Raw genomic sequence first — 24400 nt, 5'->3', positions numbered from 1 at the left:
TTTTTGTGTTGCAGTCATAGTGGTCATGTAGACCGACAGTTCTGTTGCAGTGCGGGAAGGTGACATTGTTTTTTCGTATGTGTACACAGGCAACACACTTGCCGCAGTCAGACATTCCAGGTTCTGTCGATACTTTGCTCTGTGGGGATGGGCTTTTATTCCTCTTGAACGCACCACCAAAAGAAGAGGTTCGTTTGAAACAGAAGTTTGGGGATGTCCCAAGTAACTTTGTCAGACCTTTTTCTCCTCCCAAGATGTCCCAATTGTTGGTGAGGACCCCTCTAATTCAAACATATCGGTGGAAATTGGAAGGAAACTTGACACCAGTCCTTTTGTTCGGTCCGTTCTGTGCCCTTGCTGTGAATCCCTTTTCCAGGATTGGTGGGTACCTGGAGTGTCTGTGCTGTATGATCTCTTGGAACAGGTTGTCCACTAGATACTCTGGGTATTTTCTTTCTAGGAACAAGTTTCTGAGGTAACCTTCCTTGATGAAAACCTCGTCCCTATAAATGAGTCTGGATAACCGGATGAATTGTCCTTTTACAATATTCTTTTTCATGAAATGGGGATGCTGGCTGCTGAACTCTAGATAGTTATTCCGGAAAGTGGGCTTGCGGTAGATGTTGGAGTCAAACTGTCCATTTTCCGGGTCTATAGTGAGGTGGATATCCAGGAATTGAGTGGTGGTTCCGATATGTCCTACCGTGAGGGTCAGGAAGTCAGACTCTGGAAAAGGGATTCCAGAAAATTGCTCAGAGAAAGTCTGTCCCCCTTCCAGACAAAAGACGTCATCAATATAACGCCTGTACATTATGGTGTTGTTGAACCCGGGTAGTGATTCAACCTTATCCATTTCCCAGGCACTGAGGACTAAGTTTGCATATGCTGGGGCCATTTTGGACCCCATGGCTACCCTTTCTGTTGGTGGTAAATCTTCCCGTTGAATTGAAAGAAGTTATTTCTTAATACTGCTTCTGTTAACCTGCATACAGTATTAATCTTAGTCCCACTTAGGTTGGAGTGCCTGTTCAGGTACTGTCTGGTGAGGGTCAGTCCTTTGGCGTGGGGGATGTTTGTGTAGAGTGCTTCTACATCTAGGGTGACCAGTAAATATTCCCCTCCATCCAGCCTTAGTTTGAAGATGTCATTTAGAAAAGCCCAGGAGTCCTTGATGTAGTATTTGCTGTTCTGTACAATAGGGTTAAGGATGTGGTCCACGTATTGTGAAATCTTTTCTGTTTTTGTCCTTCGGTTCGATACCACATGGTGGAAAGGTGGATTTTCAGGGTTCTTGTGAACCTTGGGGATTCCAAAAAATTTTCCAAGGCTGGGTGTCATAACCTGCATGAAGTCTTTTTCGTCTTGAGAGATCTCATCCCTGAGGTACAGTTCCAACAGTAGGTTGTCAATTTGTTTAAAGTTCTGTTGTACCTGGTTGATGTTGACCTTTTTGTAGAACTGGTTATTCATGAGGGATGCTTCAAGTGTTTGGATATATCTCTCCTGCTCCATCACTACTATCCCGGATCCCTTGTCAGCCTTCATGATCCGTAGGGATTTGTCCTGACTCAGTTCCTTCCAAGCCTGTCTTTCTTCCCTGTTCAGGTTGTGCCACTTTGCTGAGGGCTTATCAGAAAGGAGTTTCCTGATATCCCTTTCGCAGGTACTGCAAAGAGGCTCAGTGTGTTGGAGAGTGCAGGAGTGTACAGGCTCTTCATGGTAAGGGGTCTGTTGTTATCTTCGAGCTTTCCTCATCTTCTTCCTCTTCATATTGTTGTATATCTAATTTTAGTTGTAACTTTCTCAGGTAGCACTTGAGGTCCAGGATAACATCCGCTGTGTTGGCTCTCTGCCGGGATGAAAGAAAAGCCTTTCTTCAGTACCTTATGATGGCGTTTCGAGAAATCTCGTGTGGTGAGGTTAAAGATGTCACCTACCCCTGCTGGAGACCTGAAGTCAGTGCTATCAGGTGCTGGTATCAGTGAATGGGGAGGGTGATCAGGGTGGTCCACCCCAGTAATACTAGTACTGTATCCGTTCCGCTCCTTCTTCCCCTGTGATTGTTGTTCCCCTCCTTCCCTCAATATTGTTGGTGTTGTGGTTCCAGTTTAGTTCATTACCCGTAGGTCTGAACCTGGTATAAGTCCTGGTTCTGGTTGTGAGTCCTGCTGAAGATAAAAAAACATTGTTGTTGCTACTTGTGCTGTTGTTGGAAGACTGGTCGTTGATTTGTGGGGTCTGATAAACCCTTTCTTGATTGATCGCACTGTCCGGTGTCCTGTGGTTTGTATTGTTGTTGTCCTCGTTGTTGTCGTGGTGGTCACGTTCGCTGGTGTCTGGATCTCTCTGTGTCGGCTGATTCTGGAGAGGCATTTCTGGTCTTGGCTGTCCCCTAGCAGGAGTATGTACCATCATCTGGGAACTACTCCCTGCTAGTGGGCTGGATGTGATGAGGAGTCTATCCACCTCTGGTGTGTTGGGTCCATTTGTGGGTTCTTGTAATTCTGTCGTAGGCCTTAATTCAGTTGTGGACAACGGATTGTTTGTGGGATATCTGTCTGGCCTTCTCCGTGTGTGTAAGGAGTGTGGGCCTGATCGGGTATGCTTTTCCTTCCTCATATTGTTTAATGTCCCTAAGCAATTTGCCTTTCTTGCGTTCAATCAGTGCCGCCACATGCCTAGTAATTTTGTGCGGTACATTGTCCCACATTTCCGCGAAGTCAATAAATGTGGGATCCTGCAGGATGTGTGTTTGCAGATCATCTATTTGAGACTTGTAGGTGGCCATACTCTCAGTATTACTTTGGATGAGTGCTTTGATAGCTGCTAGCCCAGAGTCATTATATATTTTGACCAGTTCTTTGTGAAGCTGAGAGTTTGGAGTAGTCCTGTTAGGAAATTTGTTACACCTGAGACCCTGTGGGATGTTCTAAACACCTTTCCAGATAGAAGTTGTCATGCTCCAGGTTTTTGTAGGTTTTAATCAGTCTCTCAAATCTGGTAATTAGAGATCTGGCGCTCTGTGAGACCCCTCTGTTTTGACTGTACTCCAGTTGTGCTGTTGTATTCTGGACCGGGCAACGGAAGGGATTAATTTCCGTCTGCGTGAGTATCAGGTCAAGAGCCTGTGTGGTCCTTATTTCTGTCCCAGTTCTGTTGTTAATTGTGGCCCCGGGTCCAGAGTGGTCCGGGGGTTCAGTGCGGTCCCTGGTGATCCATTCATTTGTAGGTGTTAAAGGTCTGCTGTTTAGGTCCTCGAAGAGATCCTGTGCCAAACGAATTCCTTCCGATAATTTTGTAAGAACTGTTGTTGGATCAATTGGTGTCCTGCTCCTGGTTGCTTCTGTCTTCAGTTGGCTACTAGAGCCTGAGTTGGGTGCTATGTTTCCTGCCATACTGTCACGCGGAGTAGAAGACATAACTAAAATTAACCGCACTCAAAAAAATTGAACGAAGAGAAGAAACTTTAACTAAGAAATGAACTTCGTGACAATAAAAGCATTCAATAAAATAGTAAATAACACCAACAACTCTTGTAGAACTTTAGCGCTTTCGTCTTATTTATTATCAAGACTTCTTCAGAAAGACATGTTTCATAAGTATGAGCAACCATTTTCACTTCCTTTATATACATTAGTTCTAGCAGGCCATTTAAATTAACAACAGTTCCTTTCCAATAGAAAAGTGTGAACAAGCAGGTGCTGTGTGCATTTTCATTAACATTACAATTGCAATTACATAAGGCAAATTGGTCAGACAGTAATAGCCTTGTGGTGCGTGTGCATACTAAAAGGGATAGTGTGCAAAAAGGGATCGTGTGCAAAAAGGGATTGTGTGCAAAAAGGGATCGTGTGCAAAAAGGGATTGTGTGCAAAAAAAAAAAAAAAAAAAAGGTTGGGGGGGGACCAGGAAAGATGACAGTCATGCTGTGATGATTCTAATATAAACACATAACTTATGAGTGTTTGCCTCCAAAGGTAAGTAAAGAAGGGAACGGAGGAAGGTGGAGGAGTCAGGTAGAGAGTCCTACTATGCTTTGGCATCGGTGTGTGTGTAGAATATATGTGTGGGTATGCCTCCTGATGGGGGAGTGGGAGGAATGCGGTGTGGACTTGAGGGGGGGGCTGTTAGGGGCTGCCCATGACAAGGAGCCTATGAATAACAGTGTCTCCCAGAAGACTGTCAGTGCAGATGGTACCACCCGTGGGCTGGTTTGGGTGGTATCACCCCTTGAATGGCTGCGTGAAAATGTGAGACCGGGGGGTATAGTTGGTGGGGTCAGCGGGGGCTAGCCTGGTGATTGGGAGCATGTGTGTAGGGGGTATGGGGGAGTCAAAAGTAGAGAGAGAGTGGGAGCATGGGTGCAGGGGGTAAGGGGGAGTAAAAAGTCAGAGAGAGAGAGAGAGGAAACACATTATATTCACTTGCACAGTTGTAAATCCATAAACACTTTAAATCTACTTGCACAATTCTTCAAACCCTCTTGCACAGTTCTTCAAACCCTATCACATTTCAATCTCTATACCATTTAAGTGCACATTTAATGTTCAGTGTCTCGTTGAGACCTGGATAGACATCAGCTCTCAGTTCTATCTGCCATTTTAATTCCCGGACTTGCAGGAATGTGTCCATGTCCCCTACAAATTCTGTTATTTTTTCCAGCACTGTGAATTTGAATCCTGTGAAGTTTGGGCAAATAGTACTGTGTTTAGCCAAGGCATTCAAACTGTCCTGTTTGTGTATTGCTGCAGTGTGTTCTTTATCTGGCTACTCAGCTTCCTGTTCGTTTTGCCGATATAGAAATTCCCACAGTGTTAGAAAGCACAGTAGACTACATTTTTTGTGTTGCAGTCATAGTGGTCATGTAGACCGACAGTTCTGTTGCAGTCGGAAGGTGACATTGTTGTTTTTCATATGTGTACACAGGCAACACACTTGCATGAGTCAGACATTCCAGGTTCTGTCGATACGCTCTGTGGGGATGGGCTTTTATTCCTCTCGAACGCACCACCAAAAGAAGAGGTTCGTTTGAAACAGAAGTTTGGGGATGTCCCAAGTAACTTGTCAGACCTTTTTCTCCTCCCAAGATGTCCCAATTGTTGGTGAGGACCCTCTAATTCCAAACATATCGGTGGAAATTGGAAGGGAAACTTGACACCAGTCCTTTTGTTCGGTCCGTTCTGTGCCCTTGCTGTGAATCCCTTTTCCAGGATTGGTGGGTACCTGGAGTGTCTGTGCTGTATGATCTCTTGGAACAGGTTGTCCACTAGATACTCTGGGTATTTTCTTTCTAGGAACAAGTTTCTGAGGTAAAACCTTCCTTGATGAAAACCTCGTCCCTAAAATGAGTCTGGATAACCGGATGAATTGTCCTTTTACAATATTCTTTTTCATGAAATGGGGATGCTGGCTGCTGAACTCTAGATAGTTATTCCAGAAAGTGGGCTTGCGGTAGATGTTGGAGTCAAACTGTCCATTTTCGGGTCTATAGTGAGGTGGATATCCAGGAATTGAGTGGTGGTTCGATATGTCCTACCGTGAGGGTCAGGAAGTCCAGACTCTGGAAAAGGGTTTCCAGAAAATTGCTCAGAGAAAGTCTGTCCCCTTCCAGACAAAAGGCGTCATCAATATAACGCCTGTACATTATGGTGTTGTTGAACCCGGGTAGTGATTCAACCTTATCCATTTCCCAGGCACTGAGGACTAAGTTTGCATATGCTGGGGCCATTTTGGACCCCATGGCTACCTTTCTGTTGGTGGTAAATCTTCCCGTTGAATTGAAAGAAGTTATTTCTTAATACTGCTTCTGTTAACCTGCATACAGTATTAATCTTAGTCCCACTTAGGTTGGAGTGCCTGTTCAGGTACTGTCTGGTGAGGGTCAGTCCTTTGGCGTGGGGGATGTTTGTGTAGAGTGCTTCTACATCTAGGGTGACCAGTAAATATTCCCCTCCATCCAGCCTTAGTTTGAAGATGTCATTTAGAAAAGCCCAGGAGTCCTTGATGTAGTATTTGCTGTTCTGTACAATAGGGTTAAGGATGTGGTCCACGTATTGTGAAATCTTTTCTGTTTTTGTCCTTCGGTTCGATACCACATGGCGGAAAGGTGGATTTTCAGGGTTCTTGTGAACCTTGGGGATTCCAAAAAATTTTCCAAGGCTGGGCGTCATAACCTGCATGAAGTCTTTTTCGTCTTGAGAGATCTCATCCCTGAGGTACAGTTCCAACAGTAGGTTGTCAATTTGTTTATAGTTCTGTTGTACCTGGTTGATGTTGACCTTTTTGTAGAACTGGTTATTCATGAGGGATGCTTCAAGTGTTTGGATATATCTCTCCTGCTCCATCACTACTATCCCGGATCCCTTGTCAGCCTTCATGATCCGTAGGGATTTGTCCTGACTCAGTTCCTTCCAAGCCTGTCTTTCTTCCCTGTTCAGGTTGTGCCACTTTGCTGAGGGCTTATCAGAAAGGAGTTTCCTGATATCCCTTTCGTAGGTACTCGCAAAGAGGCTCAGTGTGTTGGAGAGTGCAGGAGTGTACAGGCTCTTCATGGTAAGGGGTCTGTTGTTATCTTCCGAGCTTTCCTCATCTTCTTCCTCTTCATATTGTTGTATATCTAATTTTAGTTGTAACTTTCTCAGGTAGCACTTGAGGTCCAGGATAACATCCGCTGTGTTGGCTCTCTGCGCCGGGATGAAAGAAAAGCCTTTCTTCAGTACCTTATGATGGCTTTCCGAGAAATCTCGTGTGGTGAGGTTAAAGATGTCACCTACCCCTGCTGGAGACCTGAAGTCAGTGCTATCAGGTGCTGGTATCAGTGAATGGGGAGGGTGATCAGGGTGGTCCACCCCAGTAAGGCTATTACTGTCTGACCAATTTGCCTTATGTAATTGCAATTGTAATGTTAATGAAAATGCACACAGCACCTGCTTGTTCACACTTTTCTATTGGAAAGGAACTGTTGTTAATTTAAATGGCCTGCTAGAACTAATGTATATAAAGGAAGTGAAAATGGTTGCTCATACTTATGAAACATGTCTTTCTGAAGAAGTCTTGATAATAAATAAGACGAAAGCGCTAAAGTTCTACAAGAGTTGTTGGTGTTATTTACTATTTTATTGAATGCTTTTATTGTCACGAAGTTCATTTCTTAGTTAAAGTTTCTTCTCTTCGTTCAATTTTTTTGAGTGCGGTTAATTTTAGTTATAAGTCTTCTACTGCGCGTGACAGTATGGCAGGAAACATAGCACCCAACTCAGGCTCTAGTAGCCAACTGAAGACAGAAGCAACCAGGAGCAGGACACCAATTGATCCAACAACAGTTCTTACAAAATTATCGGAAGGAATTCGTTTGGCATGGGATCTCTTCGAGGACCTAAACAGCAGACCTTTAACACCTACAAATGAAAGGATCACCAGGGACCGCACTGAACCCCCGGACCACTCTGGACCCGGGGCCACAATTAACAACAGAACTGGTACAGAAATAAGGACCACACAGGCTCTTGACCTGATACTCACGCAGACGGAAATTAATCCCTTCCGTTGCCCGGTCCAGAATACAACAGCACAACTGGAGTACAGTCAAAACAGAGGGGTCTCACAGAGCGCCAGATCTCTAATTACCAGATTTGAGAGACTGATTAAAACCTACAAAAACCTGGAGCATGACAACTTCTATCTGGAAAGGTGTTTAGAACTGGATATAGTCCCACAGGGTCTCAGGTGTAACAAATTTCCTAACAGGACTACTCCAAACTCTCAGCTTCACAAAGAACTGGTCAAAATATATAATGACTCTGGGCTAGCAGCTATCAAAGCACTCATCCAAAGTAATACTGAGAGTATGGCCACCTACAAGTCTCAAATAGATGATCTGCAAACACATCCTGCAGGATCCCACATTTATTGACTTCGCGGAAATGTGGGACAATGTACCGCACAAAATTACTAGGCATGTGGCGGCACTGATTGAACGCAAGAAAGGCAAATTGCTTAGGGACATTAAACAATATGAGGAAGGAAAAGCATACCTGATCAGGCCCACACGCTCCTTACACACACGGAGAAGGCCAGACAGATATCCCACAAACAATCCGTTGTCCACAACTGAATTAAGGCCTACGACAGAATTACAAGAACCCACAAATGGACCCAACACACCAGAGGTGGATAGACTCCTCATCACATCCAGCCCACTAGCAGGGAGTAGTTCCCAGATGATGGTACATACTCCTGCTAGGGGACAGCCAAGACCAGAAATGCCTCTCCAGAATCAGCGGCACAGAGAGATCCAGACACCAGCGAACGTGACCACCACGACAACAACGAGGACAACAACAATACAAACCACAGGACACCGGACAGTGCGATCAATCAAGAAAGGGTTTATCAGACCCCACAAATCAACGACCAGTCTTCCAACAACAGCACAAGTAGCAACAACAATTTTTTATCTTCAGCAGGACTCACAACCAGAACCAGGACTTATACCAGGTTCAGACCTGGGGGTAATGAACGAAACTTGAACCACAACACCAACAATATTGAGGGAAGGAGGGGGAACAAGAATCACAGGGGAAGAAGGAGCGGGGGCGGGATACAGTACTAGTATTACTGGGGTGGACCACCCTGATCACCCTCCCATTCACTGATACCAGCACCTGATAGCACTGATTTCAGGTCTCCAGCAGGGGTAGGTGACATCTTTAACCTCACCACACGAGATTTCTCGGAAAGCCATCATAAGGTACTGAAGAAAGGCTTTTCTTTCATCCCGGCGCAGAGAGCCAACACAGCGGATGTTATCCTGGACCTCAAGTGCTACCTGAGAAAGTTACAACTAAAATTAGATATACAACAATATGAAGAGGAAGAAGATGAGGAGAAGATAACAACAGACCCCTTACCATGAAGAGCCTGTACACTCCTGCACTCTCAACACACTGAGCCTCTTTGCGGTACCTGCGAAAGGGATATCAGAAACTCCTTTCTGATAAGTCCTCAGCAAAGTGGCACAACCTGAACAGGGAAGAAAGACAGGCTTGGAAGGAACTGAGTCAGGACAAATCCTCACGGATCATGAAGGCTGACAAGGATCCGGGATAGTAGTGATGGAGCAGGAGAGATATATCCAAACACTTGAAGCATCCCTCATGAATAACCAGTTCTACAAAAAGGTCAACATCAACCAGGTACAACAGAACTTTAAACAAATTGACAACCTACTGTTGGAACTGTACCTCAGGGATGAGATCTCTCAAGACGAAAAAGACTTCATGCAGGTTATGACGCCCAGCCTTGGAAAATTTTTTGGAATCCCCAAGATTCACAAGAACCCTGAAAATCCACCTTTCCGCCATGTGGTATCGAACCGAAGGACAAAACAGAAAAGATTTCTGTCGTGGACCACATCCTTAACCCTATTGTACAGAACAGCAAATACTACATCAAGGACTCCTGGGCTTTTCTAAATGACATCTTCAAATTAAGGCTGGATGGAGGGGAATATTTACTGGTCGCCCTAGATGTGGAAGCACTCTACACAAACATCTCCCACGCCAAAGGGCTGACCCTCACCAGACAGTACCTGAACAGGCACTCCAACCTAAGTGGGACTAAGATTAATACTGTATGCAGGTTAACAGAAGCAGTATTAAGAAATAACTTCTTTCAATTCAACGGAAGATTTACCACCAACAGAAAGGGTAGCCATGGGGTCCAAAATGGCCCCAGCATATGCAAACTTAGTCCTCAGTGCCTGGGAAATGGATAAGGTTGAATCACTACCGGGTTCAACAACACCATAATGTACAGGCGTTATATTGTTGATGTCTGTTTTCTCTGGAAGGCGGACAGACTTTCTCTGAGCAATTTTCTGGAATCCCTTTTCCAGAGTCTGGACTTCCTGACCCTCACGGTAGGACATATCGGAACCACCACTCAATTCCTGGATATCCACCTCACTATAGACCCGGAAAATGGACAGTTTGACTCCAACATCTACCGCAAAGCCCACTTTCCGGAATAACTATCTAGAGTTCAGCAGCCAGCATCCCCATTTCATGAAAAAGAATATTGTAAAAGGACAATTCATCCGGTTATCCAGACTCATTTTAGGGACGAGGTTTTCATCAAGGAAGGTTTTTACCTCAGAAACTTGTTCCTAGAAAGAAAATACCCAGAGTATCTAGTGCACAACCTGTTCCAAGAGATCATACAGCACAGACACTCCAGGTACCCACCAATCCTGGAAAAGGATTCACAGCAAGGGCACAGAGCGGACCGAACAAAAGGACTGGGTGTCAAGTTTCCCCTTCCAATTTCCACCGATATGTTTGGAATTAGAGGGTCCTCACCAACAATTGGGACATCTTGGGAGGAGAAAAAGGTCTGACAAAGTTACTTGGGACATCCCCAAACTTCTGTTTCAAACGAACCTCTTCTTTTGGTGGTGCGTTCGAGAGGAATAAAAGCCCATCCCCACAGAGCGAAGTATCGACAGAACCTGGAATGTCTGACTGCGGCAAGTGTGTTGCCTGTGTACACATACAAAAAACAACAATGTCACCTTCCCGCACTGCAACAGAACTGTCGGTCTACATGACCACTATGACTGCAACACAAAAAATGTAGTCTACTGTGCTTTCTGCGAACACTGTGGGAATTTCTATATCGGCAAAATGAACAGGAAGCTGAGTAGCCGTATTAAAGAACACACTGCAGCAATACACAAACAGGACAGTTTGAATGCCTTGGCTAAACACAGTACTATTTGCCCAAACTTCACAGGATTCAAATTCACAGTGCTGGAAAAATAACAGAATTTGTAGGGGACATGGACACATTCCTGCAAGTCCGGGAATTAAAATGGCAGATAGAACTGAGAGCTGATGTCTATCCAGGTCTCAACGAGACACTGAACATTAAATGTGCACTTAAATGGTATAGAGATTGAAATGTGATAGGGTTTGAAGAACTGTGCAAGAGGGTTTGAAGAATTGTGCAAGTAGATTTAAAGTGTTTATGGATTTACAACTGTGCAAGTGAATATAATGTGTTTCCTCTCTCTCTCTTTCTCTCTCTCTCTCTCTCTCTGACTTTTTACTCCCCCTTACCCCCTGCACCCATGCTCCCACTCTCTCTACTTTTGACTCCCCATACCCCTACACATGCTCCCAATCACCAGGCTAGCCCGCTGACCCCACCAAGTATACCCCGCGGTCTCACATTTTCACGCAGCCATCCAAGGAGTGATACCAGCCAAACCAGCCCACGGGTGGTACCATCTGCACTGACAGTCTTCTGGGAGACACTGTTATTCATAGGCTCCTTGTCATGGGCAGCCCCCTAACAGCCCCCTCAAGTCCACACGCATTCCTCCCACTCCCCATCAGGTGGCATACCCACACATTTCTCTACACACACACCGATGCCAAAGCATAGTAGGACTCTCTACCTGACTCCTCCACCTTCCTCCGTTCCTTTCTTTACTTACCTTTGGAGGCAAACACTCATAAGTTATGTGTTTATATTAGAATCATCACAGCATGACTGTCATCTTTCCTGGTTCCCCCCCCCCAAACACTCTTTGTTTTTTTTTTTTTTTGCACAATCCCTTTTGCACACAATCCCTTTTGCACACAATCCCTTTTGCACACGATCCCTTTTGCACACTATCCCTTTTAGTATGCACACGGCACCACAAGGCTATTACTGTCTGACCAATTTGCCTTATGTAATTGCAATTGTAATGTTAATGAAAATGCACACAGCACCTGCTTGTTCACACTTTTCTATTGGAAAGGAACTGTTGTTAATTTAAATGGCCTGCTAGAACTAATGTATATAAAGGAAGTGAAAATGGTTGCTCATACTTATGAAACATGTCTTTCTGAAGAAGTCTTGATAATAAATAAGACGAAAGTGCTAAAGTTCTACAAGAGTTGTTGGTGTTATTTACTATTTTATTGAATGCTTTTATTGTCATGAAGTTCATTTCTTAGTTAAAGTTTCTTCTCTTCGTTCAATTTTTTTGAGTGCGGTTAATTTTAGTTATAAGTCTTCTACTCCGCGTGACAGTATGGCAGGAAACATAGCACCCAACTCAGGCTCTAGTAGCCAACTGAAGACAGAAGCAACCAGGAGCAGGACACCAATTGATCCAACAACAGTTCTTACAAAATTATCGGAAGGAATTCATTTGGCGCAGGATCTCTTCGAGGACCTAAACAGCAGACCTTTAACACCTACAAATGAAAGGATCACCAGGGACCGCACTGAACCCCCGGACCACTCTGGACCCGGGGCCACAATTAACAACAGAACTGGGACAGAAATAAGGACCACACAGGCTCTTGACCTGATACTCCGCATGAAATTAATCCCTTCCGTTTGCGGTCCAGAATACAACAGCACAACTGGAGTACAGTCAAAACAGAGGGTCTCACAGAGCCAGATCTCTAATTACCAGATTTGAGAGACTGATTAAAACCTACAAAAACCTGGAGCATGACAACTTCTATCTGGAAAGGTGTTTAGAACTGGATATAGTCCCACAGGGTCTCAGGTGTAACAAATTTCCTAACAGGACTACTCCAAACTCTCAGCTTCACAAAGAACTGGTCAAAATATATAATGACTCTGGGCTAGCAGCTATCAAAGCACTCATCCAAAGTAATACTGAGAGTATGGCCACCTACAAGTCTCAAATAGATGATCTGCAAACACACATCCTGCAGGATCCCACATTTATTGACTTCGCGGAAATGTGGGACAATGTACCGCACAAAATTACTAGGCATGTGGCGGCACTGATTGAACGTAAGAAAGGCAAATTGCTTAGGGACATTAAACAATATGAGGAAGGAAAAGCATACCCGATCAGGCCCACACGCTCCTTACACACACGGAGAAGGCCAGACAGATATCCCACAAACAATCCGTTGTCCACAACTGAATTAAGGCCCTACGACAGAATTACAAGAACCCACAAATGGACCCAACACACCAGAGGTGGATAGACTCCTCATCACATCCAGCCCACTAGCAGGAGTAGTTCCCAGATGATGGTACATACTCCTGCTAGGGGACAGCAAGACCAGAAATGCCTCTCCAGAATCAGCCGACACAGAGATCCAGACACCAGCGAGCGTGACCACCACGACAACAACGAGGACAACAACAATACAAACCACAGGACACTGGACAGTGCGATCAATCAAGAAAGGGTTTATCAGACCCCACAAATCAACGACCAGTCTTCCAACAACAGCACAAGTAGCAACAACAATGTTTTTTTATCTTCAGCAGGACTCACAACCAGAACCAGGACTTATACCAGGTTCAGACCTGGGGGTAATGAACGTAACTGGAACCACAACACCAACAATATTGAGGGAAGGAGGGGGAACAACAATCACAGGGGAAGAAGGAGCGGAGCGGGATACAGTACTAGTATTACTGGGGTGGACCACCCTGATCACCCTCCCCATTCACTGATACCAGCACCTGATAGCACTGACTTCACGTCTCCAGCAGGGGTAGGTGACATCTTTAACCTCACCACACGAGATTTCTCGGAAAGCCATCATAAGGTACTGAAGAAAGGCTTTTCTTTCATCCCGGCGCAGAGAGCCAACACAGCGGATGTTATCCTGGACCTCAAGTGCTACCTGAGAAAGTTACAACTAAAATTAGATATACAACAATATGAAGAGGAAGAAGATGAAAGCTCGGAAGATAACAACAGACCCCTTACCATGAAGAGCCTGTACACTCCTGCACTCTCCAACACACTGAGCCTCTTTGCGAGTACCTGAAAGGGATATCAGGAAACTCCTTTCTGATAAGCCCTCAGCAAAGTGGCACAACCTGAACAGGGAAGAAAGACAGGCTTGGAAGGAACTGAGTCAGGACAAATCCCTACGGATCATGAAGGCTGACAAGGGATCCGGGATAGTAGTGATGGAGCAGGAGAGATATATCCAAACACTTGAAGCATCCCTCATGAATAACCAGTTCTACAAAAAGGTCAACATCAACCAGGTACAACAGAACTTTAAACAAATTGACAACCTACTGTTGGAACTGTACTTCAGGGATGAGATCTCTCAAGGCGAAAAGACTTCATGCAGGTTATGACGCCCAGCCTTGGAAAATTTTTGGAATCCCCAAGGTTCACAAGAACCCTGAAAATCCACCTTTCCGCCATGTGGTATCGAACGAAAGGACAAAAACAGAAAAGATTTCACAATCACGTGGACCACATCCTTAACCCTATTGTACAGAACAGCAAATACTACATCAAGGACTCCTGGGCTTTTCTAAATGACATCTTCAAACTAAGGCTGGATGGAGGGAATATTTACTGGTCACCCTAGATGTAGAAGCACTCTACACAAACATCCCCACGCCAAAGGACTGACCCTCACCAGACAGTACCTGGACAGGCACTCCAACCTAAGTGGGACTAAGATTAATACTGTATGCAGGTTAACAGAAGCAGTATTAAGAAATAACTCTTTCAATTCAACGGGAAGATTTACCACCAACAGAAAGGGGTAGCCATGGGGTCCAAAATGGCCCCAGCATATGCAAACTTAGTCCTCAGTGCCTGGGAAATGGATAAGGTTGAATCACTACCGGGTTCAACAACGCCATAATGTACAGGCGTTATATTGATGACGTTTTTTGTCTGGAAGGGGACAGACTTTCTCTGAGCAATTTTCTGGAATCCCTTTTCCAGAGTCTGGACTTCCTGACCCTCACGGTAGGACATATCGGAACCACCACTCAATTCCTGGATATCCACCTCACTATAGACCCGGAAAATGGACAGTTTGACTCCAACATCTACCGCAAGCCCACTTTCGAATAACTATCTAGAGTTCAGCAGCCAGCATCCCCATTTCATGAAAAGAATATTGTAAAAGGACAATTCATCCGGTTATCCAGACTCATTTTAGGGACGAGGTTTTCATCAAGGAAGGTTTTACCTCAGAAACTTGTTCCTAGAAAGAAAATACCCAGAGTATCTAGTGGACAACCTGTTCCAAGAGATCATACAGCACAGACACTCCAGGTACCCACCAATCCTGGAAAAGGGATTCACAGCAAGGGCACAGAACGGACCCGAACAAAAGGACTGGGTGTCAAGTTTCCCCTCCAATTTCCACCGATATGTTTGGAATTAGAGGGGTCCTCACCAACAATTGGGACATCTTGGGAGGAGAAAAGGTCTGACAAAGTTACTTGGGACATCCCAAACTTCTGTTTCAAATGAACCTCTTCTTTTGGTGGTGCGTTCGAGAGGAATAAAGCCCATCCCCACAGAGCGAAGTATCGACAGAACCTGGAATGTCTGACATGCAAGTGTGTTGCCTGTGTACACATACGAAAAACAACAATGTCACCTTCCCGCACTGCAACAGAACTGTCGGTCTACATGACCACTATGACTGCAACACAAAAATGTAGTCTACTGTGCTTTCTGAACACTGTGGGAATTTCTATATCGGCAAAACGAACAGGAAGCTGAGTAGTATTAAAGAACACACTGCAGCAATACACAAACAGGACAGTTTGAATGCCTTGGCTAAACACAGTACTATTTGCCCAAACTTCACAGGATTCAAATTCACAGTGCTGAAAAAATAACAGAATTTGTAGGGGACATGGACACATTCCTGCAAGTCCGGGAATTAAAATGGCAGATAGAACTGAGAGCTGATGTCTATCCAGGTCTCAACGAGACACTGAACATTAAATGTGCACTTAAATGGTATAGAGATTGAAATGTGATAGGGTTTGAAGAACTGTGCAAGAGGGTTTGAAGAATTGTGCAAGTAGATTTAAAGTGTTTATGGATTTACAACTGTGCAAGTGAATATAATGTGTTTCTCTCTCTCTCTCTCTCTCTCTCTCTCTGACTTTTTACTCCCTCTTACCCGCTGCACCCATGCTCCCACTCTCTCTCTACTTTTGACCCCCATACCCCCTACACACCTGCTCCCAATCACCAGGCTAGCCCCGCTGACCCCACCAACTATACCCCCGGTCTCACATTTTCACGCAGCCATTCAAGGGGTGATACCACCCAAACCAGCCCACGGGTGGTACCATCTGCACTGACAGTCTTCTGGGAGACACTGTTATTCATAGGCTCCTTGTCATGGGCAGCCCCTAACAGCCCCCCCCTCAAGTCCACACCGCATTCCTCCCACTCCCCCATCAGGTGGCATACCCACACATTTCTCTACACACACACCGATGCCAAAGCATAGTAGGACTCTCTACCTGACTCCTCCACCTTCCTCCGTTCCCTTCTTTACTTACCTTTGGAGGCAAACACTCATAAGTTATGTGTTTATATTAGAATCATCACAGCATGACTGTCATCTTTCCTGGTCCCCCCCCCCCCAACTTTTTTTTTTTTTTTTTTTGCACACAATCCCTTTTTGCACACGATCCCTTTTTGCACACAATCCCTTTTTTGCACACGATCCCTTTTTGCACACTATCCCTTTTAGTATGCACACGGCACCACAAGGCTATTACTGTCTGACCAATTTGCCTTATGTAATTGCAATTGTAATGTTAATGAAAATGCACACAGCACCTGCTTGTTCACACTTTTCTATTGGAAAGGAACTGTTGTTAATTTAAATGGCCTGCTAGAACTAATGTATATAAAGGAAGTGAAAATGGTTGCTCATACTTATGAAACATGTCTTTCTGAAGAAGTCTTGATAATAAATAAGACGAAAGTGCTAAAGTTCTACAAGAGTTGTTGGTGTTATTTACTATTTTATTGAATGCTTTTATTATCACGAAGTTCATTTCTTAGTTAAAGTTTCTTCTCTTCGTTCAATTTTTTTGAGTGCAGTTAATTTTAGTTATAAGTCTTCTACTCCACGTGACAGTATGGCAGGAAACATAGCACCCAACTCAGGCTCTAATAGCCAACTGAAGACAGAAGCAACCAGGAGCAGGACACCAATTGATCCAACAACAGTTCTTACAAAATTATCGGAAGGAATTCGTTTGGCACAGGACCGCTTCGAGGACCTAAACAGCAGACCTTTAACACCTACAAATGAAAGGAACACCAGGGACCGCACTGAAGCCCCGGAGCACTCTGGACCCGGGGCCACAATTAACAACAGAACTGGGACAGAAATAAGGACCACACAGGCTCTTGACCTGATACTCACGCAGACGGAAATTAATCCCTTCCGTTGCCGGTCCAGAATACAACAGCACAACTGGAGTACAGTCAAAACAGAGGGGTCTCACAGAGCCAGATCTCTAATTACCAGATTTGAGAGACTGATTAAAACCTACAAAACCTGGAGCATGACAACTTCTATCTGGAAAGGTGTTTAGAACTGGATATAGTCCCACAGGGTCTCAGGTGTAACAAATTTCCTAACAGGACTACTCCAAACTCTCAGCTTCACAAAGAACTGGTCAAAATATATAATGACTCTGGGCTAGCAGCTATCAAAGCACTCATCCAAAGTAATACTGAGAGTATGGCCACCTACAAGTCTCAAATAGATGATCTGCAAACACACATCCTGCAGGATCCCACATTTATTGACTTCGCGGAAATGTGGGACAATGTACCGCACAAAATTACTAGGCATGTGGCGGCACTGATTGAACGCATAAGAAAGGCAAATTGCTTAGGGACATTAAACAATATGAGGAAGGAAAAGCATACCGATCAGGCCCACACGCTCCTTACACACACGGAGAAGGCCAGACAGATATCCCACAAACAATCCGTTGTCCACAACTGAATTAAGGCCTACGACAGAATTACAAGAACCCACAAATGGACCCAACACACCAGAGGTGGATAGACTCCTCATCACATCCAGCCCACTAGCAGGGAGTAGTTCCCAGATGATGGTACATACTCCTGCTAGGGGACAGCCAAGACCAGAAATGCCTCTCCAGAATCAGCCGACACAGAGAGATCCAGACACCAGCGAACGTGACCACCACGACAACAACGAGGACAACAACAATACAAACCACAGGACACCAGACAGTGCGATCAATCAAGAAAGGGTTTATCAGACCCCACAAATCAACGACCAGTCTTCCAACAACAGCACAAGTAGCAACAACAATGTTTTTTTATCTTCAGCAGGACTCACAACCAGAACCAGGACTTATACCAGGTTCAGACCTGGGGGTAATGAACGAAACTGGAACCACAACACCAACAATATTGAGGGAAGGAGGGGGAACAACAATCACAGGGGAAGAAGGAGCGGGAACGGGATACAGTACTAGTATTACTGGGGTGGACCACCCTGATCACCCTCCCCATTCACTGATACCAGCACCTGATAGCACTGACTTCAGGTCTCCAGCAGGGTAGGTGACATCTTTAACCTCACCACACGAGATTTCTCGGAAAGCCATCATAAGGTACTGAAGAAAGGCTTTTCTTTCATCCCGCAGAGAGCCAACACAGCGGATGTTATCCTGGACCTCAAGTGCTACCTGAGAAAGTTACAACTAAAATTAGATATACAACAATATGAAGAGGAAGAAGATGAGGAAAGCTCGGAAGATAACAACAGACCCCTTACCATGAAGAGCCTGTACACTCCTGCACTCTCCAACACACTGAGCCTCTTTGCAAGTACCTGCGAAAGGGATATCAGGAAACTCCTTTCTGATAAGCCCTCAGCAAAGTGGCACAACCTGAACAGGGAAGAAAGACAGGCTTGGAAGGAACTGAGTCAGGACAAATCCCTACGGATCATGAAGGCTGACAAGGGATCCGGGATAGTAGTGATGGAGCAGGAGAGATATATCCAAACACTTGAAGCATCCCTCATGAATAACCAGTTCTACAAAAAGGTCAACATCAACCAGGTACAACAGAACTTTAAACAAATTGACAACCTACTGTTAGAACTGTACCTCAGGGATGAGATCTCTCAAGACGAAAAAGACTTCATGCAGGTTATGACGCCCAGCCTTGGAAAATTTTTTTGGAATCCCCAAGGTTCACAAGAACCCTGAAAATCCACCTTTCCGCCATGTGGTATCGAACCGAAGGACAAAAACAGAAAAGATTTCACAATACGTGGACCACATCCTTAACCCTATTGTACAGAACAGCAAATACTACATCAAGGACTCCTGGGCTTTTCTAAATGACATCTTCAAACTAAGGCTGGATGGAGGGGAATATTTACTGGTCACCCTAGATGTAGAAGCACTCTACACAAACATCCCCACGCCAAAGGACTGACCCTCACCAGACAGTACCTGAACAGGCACTCCAACCTAAGTGGGACTAAGATTAATACTGTATGCAGGTTAACAGAAGCAGTATTAAGAAATAACTTCTTTCAATTCAACGGGAAGATTTACCACCAACAGAAAGGGGTAGCCATGGGGTCCAAAATGGCCCCAGCATATGCAAACTTAGTCCTCAGTGCCTGGGAAATGGATAAGGGTGAATTGCTGCCCAGGTTCAACAACATAATGTACAGGCGTTATATTGATGATGTCTTTTTCATCTGGAAGGGAACAGACTTTCTCTGACCAATGTTCTGGAAACCCTTTTCCAGAGTCTGGACTTCCTGACCCTCACGGTAGGACATATCGGAACCACCACTCAATTCCTGGATATCCACCTCACTATAGACCCGGAAAATGGACAGTTTGACTCCAACATCTACCGCAAGCCCACGTCCGGAATAACTATCTAGAGTTCAGCAGCCAGCATCCCCATTTCATGAAAAAGAATATTGTAAAAGGACAATTCATCCGGTTATCCAGACTCATTTTTAGGGACGAGGTTTTCATCAAGGAAGGTTTTTACCTCAGAAACTTGTTCCTAGAAAGAAAATACCCAGAGTATCTAGTGGACAACCTGTTCCAAGAGATCATACAGCACAGACACTCCAGGTACCCACCAATCCTGGAAAAGGGATTCACAGCAAGGGCACAGAACGGACCGAACAAAAAGGACTGGGTGTCAAGTTTCCCCCTTCCAATTTCCACCGATATGTTTGGAATTAGAGGGGTCCTCACCAACAATTGGGACATCTTGGGAGGAGAAAAAGGTCTGACAAAGTTACTTGGGACATCCCCAAACTTCTGTTTCAAACGAACCTCTTCTTTTGGTGGTGCGTTCGAGAGGAATAAAAGCCCATCCCCACAGAGCGAAGTATCGACAGAACCTGGAATGTCTGACTGCGGCAAGTGTGTTGCCTGTGTACACATACGAAAAAACAACAATGTCACCTTCCCGCACTGCAACAGAACTGTCGGTCTACATGACCACTATGACTGCAACACAAAAATGTAGTCTACTGTGCTTTCTGTAACACTGTGGGAATTTCTATATCGGCAAAACGAACAGGAAGCTGAGTAGCCATATTAAAGAACACACTGCAGCAATACACAAACAGGACAGTTTGAATGCCTTGGCTAAACACAGTACTATTTGCCCAAACTTCACAGGATTCAAATTCACAGTGCTGGAAAAAATAACAGAATTTGTAGGGGACATGGACACATTCCTGCAAGTCCGGGAATTAAAATGGCAGATAGAACTGAGAGCTGATGTCTATCCAGGTCTCAACGAGACACTGAACATTAAATGTGCACTTAAATGGTATAGAGATTGAAATGTGATAGGGTTTGAAGAACTGTGCAAGAGGGTTTGAAGAATTGTGCAAGTAGATTTAAAGTGTTTATGGATTTACAACTGTGCAAGTGAATATAATGTGTTTCCTCTCTCTCTCTCTCTCTGACTTTTTACTCCCCCATACCCCCTGCACACATGCTCCCACTCTCTCTCTACTTTTGACTCCCCCATACCCCCTACACACATGCTCCCAATCACCAGGCTAACCCCGCTGACCCCACCAACTATACCCCCCGGTCTCACATTTTCACGCAGCCATTCAAGGGGTGATACCACCCAAACCAGCCCACGGGTGGTACCATCTGCACTGACAGTCTTCTGGGAGACACTGTTATTCATAGGCTCCTTGTCATGGGCAGCCCCCTAACAGCCCCCCCCTCAAGTCCACACCGCATTCCTCCCACTCCCCCATCAGGTGGCATACCCACACATTTCTCTACACACACACCGATGCCAAAGCATAGTAGGACTCTCTACCTGACTCCTCCACCTTCCTCCGTTCCCTTCTTTACTTACCTTTGGAGGCAAACACTCATAAGTTATGTGTTTATATTAGAATCATCACAGCATGACTGTCATCTTTCCTGGTCCCCCCCCAACCTTTTTTTTTTTGCACACAATCCCTTTTTGCACACAATCCCTTTTTGCACACGATCCCTTTTTGCACACAATCCCTTTTTTGCACACTATCCCTTTTAGTATGCACACGGCACCACAAGGCTATTACTGTCTGACCAATTTGCCTTATGTAATTGCAATTGTAATGTTAATGAAAATGCACACAGCACCTGCTTGTTCACACTTTTCTATTGGAAAGGAACTGTTGTTAATTTAAATGGCCTGCTAGAACTAATGTATATAAAGGAAGTGAAAATGGTTGCTCATACTTATGAAACATGTCTTTCTGAAGAAGTCTTGATAATAAATAAGACGAAAGCTAAAGTTCTACAAGAGTTGTTGGTGTTATTTACTATTTTATTGAATGCTTTTATTGTCCTGAAGTTCATTTCTTAGTTAAAGTTTCTTCTCTTCGTTCAATTTTTTGAGTGCGGTTAATTTTAGTTATATATATATATATATATATATATATATATATATATATATAAATGTGTGTCTCTATCTCTTTATATATATATATATATATATATATATATATATATATATATATACACACACACACACACACACACACACACACACACACACACACACACACGCACACACACACACACACACACACACACACACACACACACACACAGACACACACACACACACACACACACACACACACACACACACACACACACACACACACACACATATAAAATCCTGAAGACCAAAATCTTGAGACCAAAAGCCTGAAAGTTCAAAATACTGAAAACTCAAAATACTAAAAACACACAGGATACCAACACTCACTATATTCCAGCACAAGTACATACAGAAACAAATAAAACACAAACTATATTACTGTTCTCCAAGTATAAGCAGGGGGGGAAGCCCCCCTGCACTCCTCTTGTGGGGGGGCTGTGCCCCCACACCCCCTCCTAATTAAATATATTAACTCCAAGATTGTACTTAGTGTAGTGAAGTGAATTCTCAGAGTTGATATATTTAAGTAGCAGAGGTGTGGGGGTGCAGGGGGGCTTGCACCCCCCCCCCTGCATATAGTTAAAGGGTAATATGTTTCTGTATGTACTTGTGTTGGAATATTGTGAGTGTTGGTATCCTGTGTGTTTTTAGGATTTTGAGTTTTCAGTATTTTGAACTTTCAGGATATTGGTCTCAAGATTTTGGTCTTCAGGATTTTGGTCTTTCTGTAGTGCTCCTATATTTATATATCTATATATATATATATATATATATATATATATATATATATATATATATATATATATATATACATGGATCTAGGTCAAAACAAAGAATTACCATAACGTCAAGTTGCAAAACGGTAAGATGGAAATGACGAAAGTTTATATTCATGAATGTCCAGATCATTGTAAATTTTTCCCTGGTAAGTTAACAATTGGCCAACAAAATTAAAAGAAACAAACAAACAAAATGAATCAAATTTGACCCACCCAAGTGGGGAGCTTTGTCCCCCACATACCCATGTGGGGAGGCTGCACCCCCACACACCCTCACCTAAATATACCAACTCCGAGATCGCATTACAGTGGAGAATAAGGCAAAGTTCACCAAATTGGCTAACTGACTCCTTTTGTGGTATAAATTATGATGATCTGGATTTTCATAAATGTAAACTTTTGTTGTTTCCATCTCACCATTTTACAACTCGACATTTTGGCTTTTTAAGAATTTAAAGTAGATCCATATGTATATATGGGTGTGTGTTTGTATATATATATATATATATATATATATATATATATATATATCTTTATTTATATATATATATATATATATATATATATATATATATATATATATTTATAGGAACACTTTTTAATCCCAAAATTCTGAAATATCGAGATTATAAAGTCGAAAAGCTCAAAACTCTGAAACACCAGAAGAACGAATTTCAAAATCCCGAAGTTCGGAGATGTTGAAGTAGCGCTTCTGGTGTTGCGGTATGTGAATGGATCGGTGGAAGTTCAGGTAAGTATTTATGTTTAAGGGGTTTGGTTAGGGGCTTTATTGTGTCAGTGTGTTTTGCGACTGTGATGTGTGTGTGTGAGGGAAATGTAGCTTGTATGGTGATATTTTCATGTGTTTGTCTGTGTAGTGCCACCTTGGAGTTAGTATATTTAAGTGTGTGGGTGTGGCCACCCACAATGGGGGGGTGCAGGTGGGCTTGCCCCCCTGCTTGTGTGTAGTGTAGGTTTGTGTGTTTGTGTGTGGGGGGAAGGTGTGTGTATGTGTATGTGTGTAGTGTATGTGTGTAGTGTATGGTTAGTGTAGTGCAGTGTAGGATTCGCAATTTTGAAATCGCAGCTTTTTGCCTTATATTTTTTTGTCTGTTCCTGATAAAATTTTAGTTTTCTGGCAAATCAATGGCTAATTATTGAAGATTTAATCCAGAAAATAATGACACACATTTGAGTTTCAGAATTCATACCCATTAGACAATTCATGCTATTGCAAAACATTTTATTCTATAAACTTTCTGAGTTTGTAAGAGCAATATTTAAAAACTGTCCCTATTTTTAGGCCTTTGTCCCCCCATTTCTTGGTCTAAGAGCTTGAAAGGTATGATATATATATATATATATATATATATATATATATATATATATATATGTGTGTGTGTGTGTGTGTGTGTGTGTGTATAATATAGGTAGATACACACACATATGTGTATGTTTATATATGTTTCTGTACATATATAGACAGAAAGAGAAAGTGAGAGATACATACATATATATATAAATATGTGTGTGTGTGTGTGTGTGTGTGTGTGTGTGTGTGTGTGTGTGTGTGTGTGTGTGTGTGTGTGTGTGTGTGTGTGTGTACGCGCATGTAAAAACTGCAAAAAAAATCCCAGTGAAGCTAGAGTTTTCACTGTGTGATACCTTAAAATTCCTGTAATGGAAGTCCATGGGATATATGTAAATGACCCCTTAAGGATATCAAGTGTTTTAGCTACATGGCTTCTGAATGCCCATGACTTTTTTACTTTTTTAAGTCTTTATGGTTAGAAACCCCTACTAGCTGTGGACATGGATTTGCCACTATTTTTATTGACCA

This window comes from Protopterus annectens, chromosome 13.part0 (genome assembly GCF_019279795.1).
Source record: "Protopterus annectens isolate FY-2018-M chromosome 13.part0, PAN1.0, whole genome shotgun sequence".
In the NCBI taxonomy this organism is placed as follows: Eukaryota; Metazoa; Chordata; order Ceratodontiformes; family Protopteridae; genus Protopterus; species Protopterus annectens.
The sequence above is the reverse complement of the archived record's forward strand: the minus strand, read 5'-3'. Positions refer to the sequence as shown.